Source organism: Crocuta crocuta, unplaced genomic scaffold (genome assembly GCF_008692635.1).
Source record: "Crocuta crocuta isolate KB4526 unplaced genomic scaffold, BGI_CrCroc_1.0 scaffold974, whole genome shotgun sequence".
Taxonomy (NCBI): Eukaryota; Metazoa; Chordata; class Mammalia; order Carnivora; family Hyaenidae; genus Crocuta; species Crocuta crocuta.
The window spans coordinates 12461-20491 of record NW_027529184.1 but is presented as its reverse complement, the minus strand read 5'-3'; the positions used below and the strand labels follow the sequence as shown (position 1 = coordinate 20491).

The 8031-nt window shown below is 35.1% G+C and overlaps 1 protein-coding gene across 4 annotated transcripts in view; it reads right to left on the bottom strand.

Annotated features, from left to right (window-relative positions):
- PWWP3B (PWWP domain containing 3B) overlaps positions 1-8031 on the bottom strand; it is an 18615-nt gene that overhangs the window by 7416 nt on the left and 3168 nt on the right. The gene's annotated exons all lie outside the window — the stretch shown is intronic.

Here is an 8031-nt window from a genome sequence, read left to right as displayed (position 1 = left end):
CACAGTTTCTATTCTTCCTCATTAGCAGAACCCCATTTGCATTCAGGATAAAGTGTAAACGCTTAAAATATGACTTTTCCCAGACTCCCTTGCTGTACAAGCCATGGTCACATGATGGAATNCCACATTCAGGCTTTTTTCACTTTCACTTTTTCTCTTGCTTCCCCCCCTATAATTTGACCATGATACAATTCAGACAGTCATTCTGGACCAAGTGACTTAGAAAAAACATGCAACTCACTGGGGATGGAAGATCCTGAACCCCTGAATAATGGGGCCAGCTCATTCCTATTACTTTAACTTAGTGACACAATAAACTTCTATCTTATTTAAGTCAATGTGTTTTCCAGTCTGTCTTTCTAGTAGCAGAACAAAANAAGTCGGACGCTTAACTGACTAAGCCACCCAGGTGCCCCAAATATGTCTTTATTTAAATAAAGAGATTTCATTATATGTTTTATAAATGAAATATTTCTTATTCTCTCTTCCACATGTTTGGAAAAAAACAAATAAAGCAAAGAAAGTAAGGCCATTACATCAAAACTATACTTTCTTTCATTTGTCTATTTTCNAGTCCCATAACTAACTCATTCTGCATAACAACAGTAGAATTATCCCTAATAATGACAAAAATTGGGGCACCTGGTGGCTCAGTCTGTTAAGCATCTGACTCTTTATGCTTAGTTTTGCTCAGTTTCACCATTCGTGAGACTGAGCGCCACATCAGGCTCTGCACGGACAGTGTGGAGCCCTCTTGGGATTCTCTCTCCTGTATTCTCTCTGCTCCTCCCTCTCACTATCTCTCTCTTTCTCAAAAATAAATAAATAAACATTAAAAAATAATGACAAAAATTACAGAAGTTAAGTGTTTCTTACCATGTGGCAGGTGCTCTACCAGGTGCTCTGTATACACCATCTCTCTTAATTCTCACAAAATCTTGTTAGGTGGTTATTTTGTAGATAAGGTTTTAGAGAGGTTAATGAATGTTTACAAGGGTATCTAGAAGGCATGCAATTTTAATCCAGGTACTTTAACTCTAGAGTCCATGCTCTTAATCACTACGATACACTGTACCTTCCTCATTACAAGTGGATATATATAAATGTGTCTGGATGAACAAGTGAGTTAATTAACGAATTTGAAATAATTATGTACTGGGAGTCAATGGAACTTAAAATTCTGTACCCAGTTCTGCATCTAATTTAACACAAAGTTGTCTTATATATAGCCTAATTATGGGAGTGAGTGACATCCTACCACTTTTGCCAAATTCTATTGATTAGAAACAAGTCACAGGCTCTGTCCACACTTCTCAAGAGGAGGGANGCCGCATCGGCTACATCTGCCACAATACTGGATGATTTCATTGATATGACATTTTCAAAAACCGAAACATATTAATGATGGTGACATGATCATTGGCTGCCAGGGATTACAGCTAGAAAGAGGCTGTGAATATACAACAATAACTATTCTGACTGTGGTAGTAATTATGTGAATCTACAGGTATGTAAAATCCAAAGAAGTGTATATAAAAAAGTCTTGTAGTCTATGGGATACTATAAAATATTATTTTAATGTATAATAAATTTTAAAAATTGAGTAGAAAAATTTAATAACCATTATATAAAGTCAACTCTTTATAAATGTGCTTTAGAAAAATCTGCTTCTTCCTAAAACATATTTAACAACAAAAAACAAAAAAAAACCCATACATACATTATTAGAAAGTGCCAATTCTACTTCCACTTAGGATATAAAAAGCCATTAGAGAACATCACCCATAAGTAAACAACGATAAAAGTCTAGATAATCTACAAAACTGTAACATTCCTTGAGCCCATCAGAGAACTTACAAACGGTGACCAGTTTCATTAAAGAGGGTATATATGCACTGTTTCGCTTTTGAAAAAGCATAAAGACAGAGGTGGCTGTCATGCAAGCAGGTAAAAAGAAATCAACTTAAATTTTAATGACTTCTTACATTCTTACTAGGCTAGTGTAGTTTGAAATATCTGGCATCCCAAACATTTATACACTCACTGCCAGTCCTAAACCAGAAGCACACATATACAACTGGGGACAAAGCAAAAGACCAAAAAGAGCCCATGTCAGTGGCTGAGGTATGTAGGAGGCAGTAAGCTATTGCTGGCTGACAGACACACAGCCCCACACACTTATCCTAACCCTTGTATTTTGAGAAGCAAAAGCTTTAAGTCCCTAGAGCAGAAGCAGCAAACATTCTCCTCCTGGGTACAGGTAAAAATCCATTGCTTTTGGGGGAGGGATAGAAGCAGAATCCATCTGCCTAGGGAGGGGCAGACAGGAAAGCTTCCCATTCCCAGGACAAGAGCAGAGATCCATTGCTCCCGGTGGTAGGAGTATGGTAGGGAGTAGAAGTAAAACAAACAAACAAAACAAAAAAACTCTGCCCTTGAGGCAGAGCAGGAAACCCTAGGGCCCAGGATCCTACATGAATAAAAAGCAGTGGTCAGCTACTGATGGGGAAGGGGCAAGAATATATTTCTTGCTGAAGACCAGCTACCATGCTGAGAGGAAAGAATGCTGAGAAAGCACAAGTTTCAAGGTCCAATTGCATAGGGCCTGCCTAAGATTAAGGCTTGACAGGGCAACAAAGAGCACTCCCTGACCCACCAAGAGGCTAGCACCTAGTAACAACAGGAGCTTACTGCTGTGAAAAAGGCAAGACTATGCAGAGAGAACCCCCTTCTAGTGGCACAGATGTGAAGAGACTGCTGAAGATATAAGATGGAAGGTGGTGTGTGAAGATTATTGTGAAAAATCTTCTGGCACACCAGGCTCCAGTCTATGCAAAATAATGTACTTTGTGCAAGCTAGATGATAGTAAAGTGAAAAAAGAAGGATACAGTTGCTGGCATATTTTGATAGCAGCATTAACCTAATACCAAACCTAAAAAACGATAACAACTAAACTACAGATCAATGCCTCTTATAAACAAATTCATTGATCCAATGATGTAGATACAGAAATGATTTAGAAAACGATACAGAATGACATAGAAAATGATATAGAAAAAGTCCAATAAAATAGTAAAAGGAACATATATCATGACAAAATGGAGTTTATCCTGGGAATATAAAGATTGTTACATATTTGCAGATCAATGTTGCAGATCAATGTAATTTACCCTATCAACAGACTAAAGGGTAAAAAAAAAAAAAAAGATTATCTCAATTGATGCAGAGAAACATTTGACATAATTCTATAAACATTCATGATGAAAACATTCACAAAACTAGGAATTAAATGGATCTTCCTCATTCTGATCAAGGGGATCTATTAAAGTTATCTTAAAGTTAACATCATACTTAATGGTGACACACAGAATGTTCTTCCCCTAAAATCAGAAGCAAGGCAAGACTGTCTGCTCTCACCACTGCTATCCAACATTATACTGGAAATACTAGCCAATATAGTGATACCCGAAAAGTAAATTAAAGGAAGGAAAGGAAAACATAAAACTGTCTTTATTTACAAAATGATGATCCATGTAGAAAATCCCAATGATTACAAAAAAATAAAAGCTATTAGCTCCAATAAGGAAGTTTATCAATATCATAAGATATAAGGTCAAGATAAAATAATTTATTTCTATAGAATAAATTTTGGAAGTTTAAGTTTTAAAAAGTACCATTTATAATATCAAAACCCAAGAAATACTAAGGTAGAACAAATCTAACAAATATGTGCACAATTTGTATGCTGAAGACTTCAAAACCCTGATGAAAGATATTAAAGAAAACCTAAATAAATGAGGAAATATGTCATGTTCATCCTAAAATATTTTTAGGATGTAACTTCTCCCCAAACCTATCAATAGAATCATTGTAATCTCAACCAAAATCCTAGCAGACTTTTTGTAGAAATTGAAAAGTTATCTCTATAATATGTATATAGAAAAGCAATGGAACTAGAACAGGCAGACCATTTTTGGGAAGGAAATTGGAAATTGAAAGACTCATGCTATCTGATTTTAAGACTACAGCAATCAAGTATACTATTAATTAGTTATCAATTATTAATTATTATAGTGTACTATTAGCATTACATAGACATATAGATAAATAGAATACAAATAGACCAGCAAATATGGTCAACAGATTTTAGACAATGGTAATTAAATGGAGAAATGATGGTCTTTTCAACAAATATTGCTGGAAAAATTGGACATCATATGCAAAAATATTCATCTTGACCCCTTACCTAAGACCATATACAAAAATTAACTCAAAATGAATTACTGACCAAAACGTAAAAGCAAAAACTATAAAACTTCTAGCAGAAAACAACATAGAAAATCTTTGAGGCCTTCATTTAACAAAGATTTATTAAGACACAAAAATCCTGCACCATAAAAAAGTTGATAAATTGGATTTGAAAATGTCTGCTTTTAGAAAAATAAGATGAAAATCCACAGGAGGATATATTTGCAAAAACATATATCTAATAAAGAACTTTTATTCAGAATATAGAAAAACCTCTTATAATTTAACAATAAGATTAACAACCCAATTAAAAATGGACAATTTAAATAAGACCATCATCAAGGAAGATATATGACTATCAAGCACATACACTGAAAGATGCCCAACACAATAGTGTTGGTATTAATAATTAAGGATATGCAAGTAAAATCACAATAAGACACCACTAACACCTTTATAAGAATGGCTAATATTAAAAGAGAAAAATCCTGACAGTATCAACTGCTGTCAGTGATGCAGAGCCACTGTAACACATACATTGCTGGTGAAAATATAAGATATCACAGCTAATTTAGAAAACGGTATGGCAGTTTCTAATATAGACACACATTTACTATATAACCCAGGAATCCCACTCCTAGGTATGTATCCAAGAGAAATAAAAATTTATGTACAGAGATCTGTTCTGAACTGTTTATAACAACTTTAATCATGATCACCAAAAATTATAAATCTACTGGTGAGTAGATACACAAATTATAGATACTAGAACACTTCTAGGCTATTAAAAACTACTGACACATACATCAATATGGGGAAATATCAGAAACATCATGCTAAGTGAAAGAAGCCAGATTTAAAAACTACACATTGCTCATCCCCACAAGTGCCCTCCTCCATGCCCATCACCCCCCTCCACTTATCTGGAAACTAACTTGACAATAAACTATTTGTAAAAATAAATAAATAAATAAATAAAAACTACACATTATATGACTCCATTTATAAGATATTTTTGAAAACAGAAAACTATAGGGACAGAAATTAGATCAGTGGTCAACAGGAATTAGGGTCAAGAGTGAGTATTGACTACAATGGGGCAAGAGGGAACATTTTGTAATTATGGTAATAATCTATAGCCTGACTGTATTCATCATTACATAACTACAGACCTTTGTCAAAACTCATCAAAATATACCCTTAACAGAGTGAATTTAAGTCTATGTAAATCACACCTCAACAAACCTGAGCCTTAAAAAGGCATTCAAAATCAGAATATCACCTATCTAAGAATACTGGATTTTACTGTGAGATCAGTAAAACCCATGTAATGGGGATACATCCAAGAGTATGATTTTCATTACACATTAGTTAACACATGACAAATGTCAAGAATCCAGATGACATCAGCACCTTACAGTTTGTAAACTTATCCTCACTGGCAGAGCCTTTAACTACACTAAGTCCTCACATAACCGCTCAACTATGTGAATCAAAGGAAAATCTGGAGACAGAGATCTGGTTAAGAAGTATGTCCCCAGTGAGAAAACAGAAGCCAAATAACATACGAGAGAAAGAATGCTTATAGAATAAACAAATAGCAATATTGTTAATGTACAAGATTCATATAAAAGAGTGGAAATAGTTTAGACAGAACACTGGTAAAAACCATGAGGGCGGCCATGAGCAGTGGTAAAGCAAGTATTTGCAGATACTTAATTGCAGATACTACAAGGAATTTGCAGATATAAAAAAACTGAATGACCGTTAAAGCATATGCACAAATACCTGACACTGGCTATAAACAAAGTTACAATGTTATTCATGTTCACTGGCTGAATGTGAGCCCACATGAAGAGAAGGAACATTAGAAGAAAACTTACTAATAATGAACATTCCAGGTAAGAAAAAAGGCTAGCCAGATAGTGCATCACTGCCAGAACCAAAGGGACTCCATAATCTCTGGTCAAATGTATGTGAACGTGATAGGGAAAAAAGAAAACAAAAACAAAAACAAAAAACAGTGACTCAGAGGTCACAAGAAGATAAACCTGCCATTTCTGGAGATTTTTTATTCCCCAGGTAATGCTAAAACCTACACAGTGCTAGCGGCTGAAGCTGCTAGGAAATTAAGATTCAGGATGATGAAATGGGAAGTAAATTAAAAGAAATAAAATGAAGGAAAGGTTGATGAGGACCTCACAACTTCATCACTATAGCACATAGCAAACAAGGCTTTACTACACTCTGAAGTAGAGAGACTAAGCTATAGTGTTCTTGGGATTAACAAGCAAAGAGAAAGAACTGTATGGGATCTATCCTGGAAAACTTAAAAAAAAAAAATCTCCTCCTGTTCTCTCCCCTCCATGCTACACTATTCTCAAAGACACTCATAGGAAAAGATACAGGCTGAACCCAAATTATTTCCTGTTACCGTTCTGAATAAATGTACTCATCAGTTTTTCAGTGAGGACATATGAGAGAGTATTAAAAGATACAATGTCTAAATTTCAGAGTTTCTCAGACAAACATTATGGCAAGGTGTTATGTGTTAGAAGTTTTCAAATAGATAAACAGACATGGTTTTGGGACCAGGTTATAACTTTACTACGTGACTGGAGGAACAACTGGTACTACCAGATATCAAAATATATTGCAACGAGGGGCACCTAGTTGGCTTAGTTGGTTACGTGTCCAACTTCAGCTCAGGTCATGATCTTGTGGTTCGTGAGTTCAAGCCACACATCAGGCTTTCTGCTGGCAGCTCAGAGCCTGGAACTTGCTTTGGATTCTGTGTCTCCCTCTCTCTCTTCCCTTCCCCTGCTTGCTCTCTGTCTCTGTCTCTCAAAAATTAATAAACATTAAAACATTTAAAAAATAAAATATATTACATGGATAAAATAATTTGTAAAAGTTCAGTAACAGTCTAAATGTGTAGCAAGGATATGAACATAAGAGAAAATAAAAGGAGTTCAAAATAAATTTGCTGAAGATCTGAATGTGCATGTGATTGACTGGTACATCTGAATATAGACTTGAAATCAATCAGTGGCCTTTGAATCATGTAGAAAAATCCTTAGGTCATTGGCCTGTGTTTGACTGCCCAGGTAGCCACAAAAACAGTGATTTTAGAGGCCTCTATTGCCTAAGAGCTACTAGATAGTTTCCTCATTCAGTGATAATACATATCCTGCTGAAAACTTGTGAGGAAGCTTGAATTAGTAATTTTTAATGGGAGATAGTAAGAAAATATTCACTTAAACAGAAGACAAAGAGAAAAGAAAATACAGAAAGGAATTTTTTTTTTTCTGTCAAAGAAGAAGGAAGGTAGAAAATGAAAATGGAGAGGACATTAAAAAAAGATGAATAAATACCAGGCACCAAAAAATCATATTGTTTGGGGGAAAATATTTGAAAATTCAAGAAAAGTTCTATANACTATGTAATCCTTATTATAGCTATTCAATATAACATATGAATGAGTATGTGTATGGTAGGAGGTGGGGGGTGTTGGGGAATGTGTCAGGGACACCATTTCTATTATTGAATATTTTGATACTTTGGGGCCTCTTGAGGTTAATTCTTAGGGTAATCTTAAGTTCTTAAAGTTGCCAGTGCTGCCCTATCTATCCAAGGCAGTCAGACAGAGATACTGTGGTTTGTGTCTCCTGGACTCAGGCAACAGCACAATGACCTCATTAAGAAGGTGAACTTAGGAGTTAGATATTTTGAGAGGCTGCCATAGTTACCGATTGAATAGGGTAGTTTCCTAGGACTTCTTT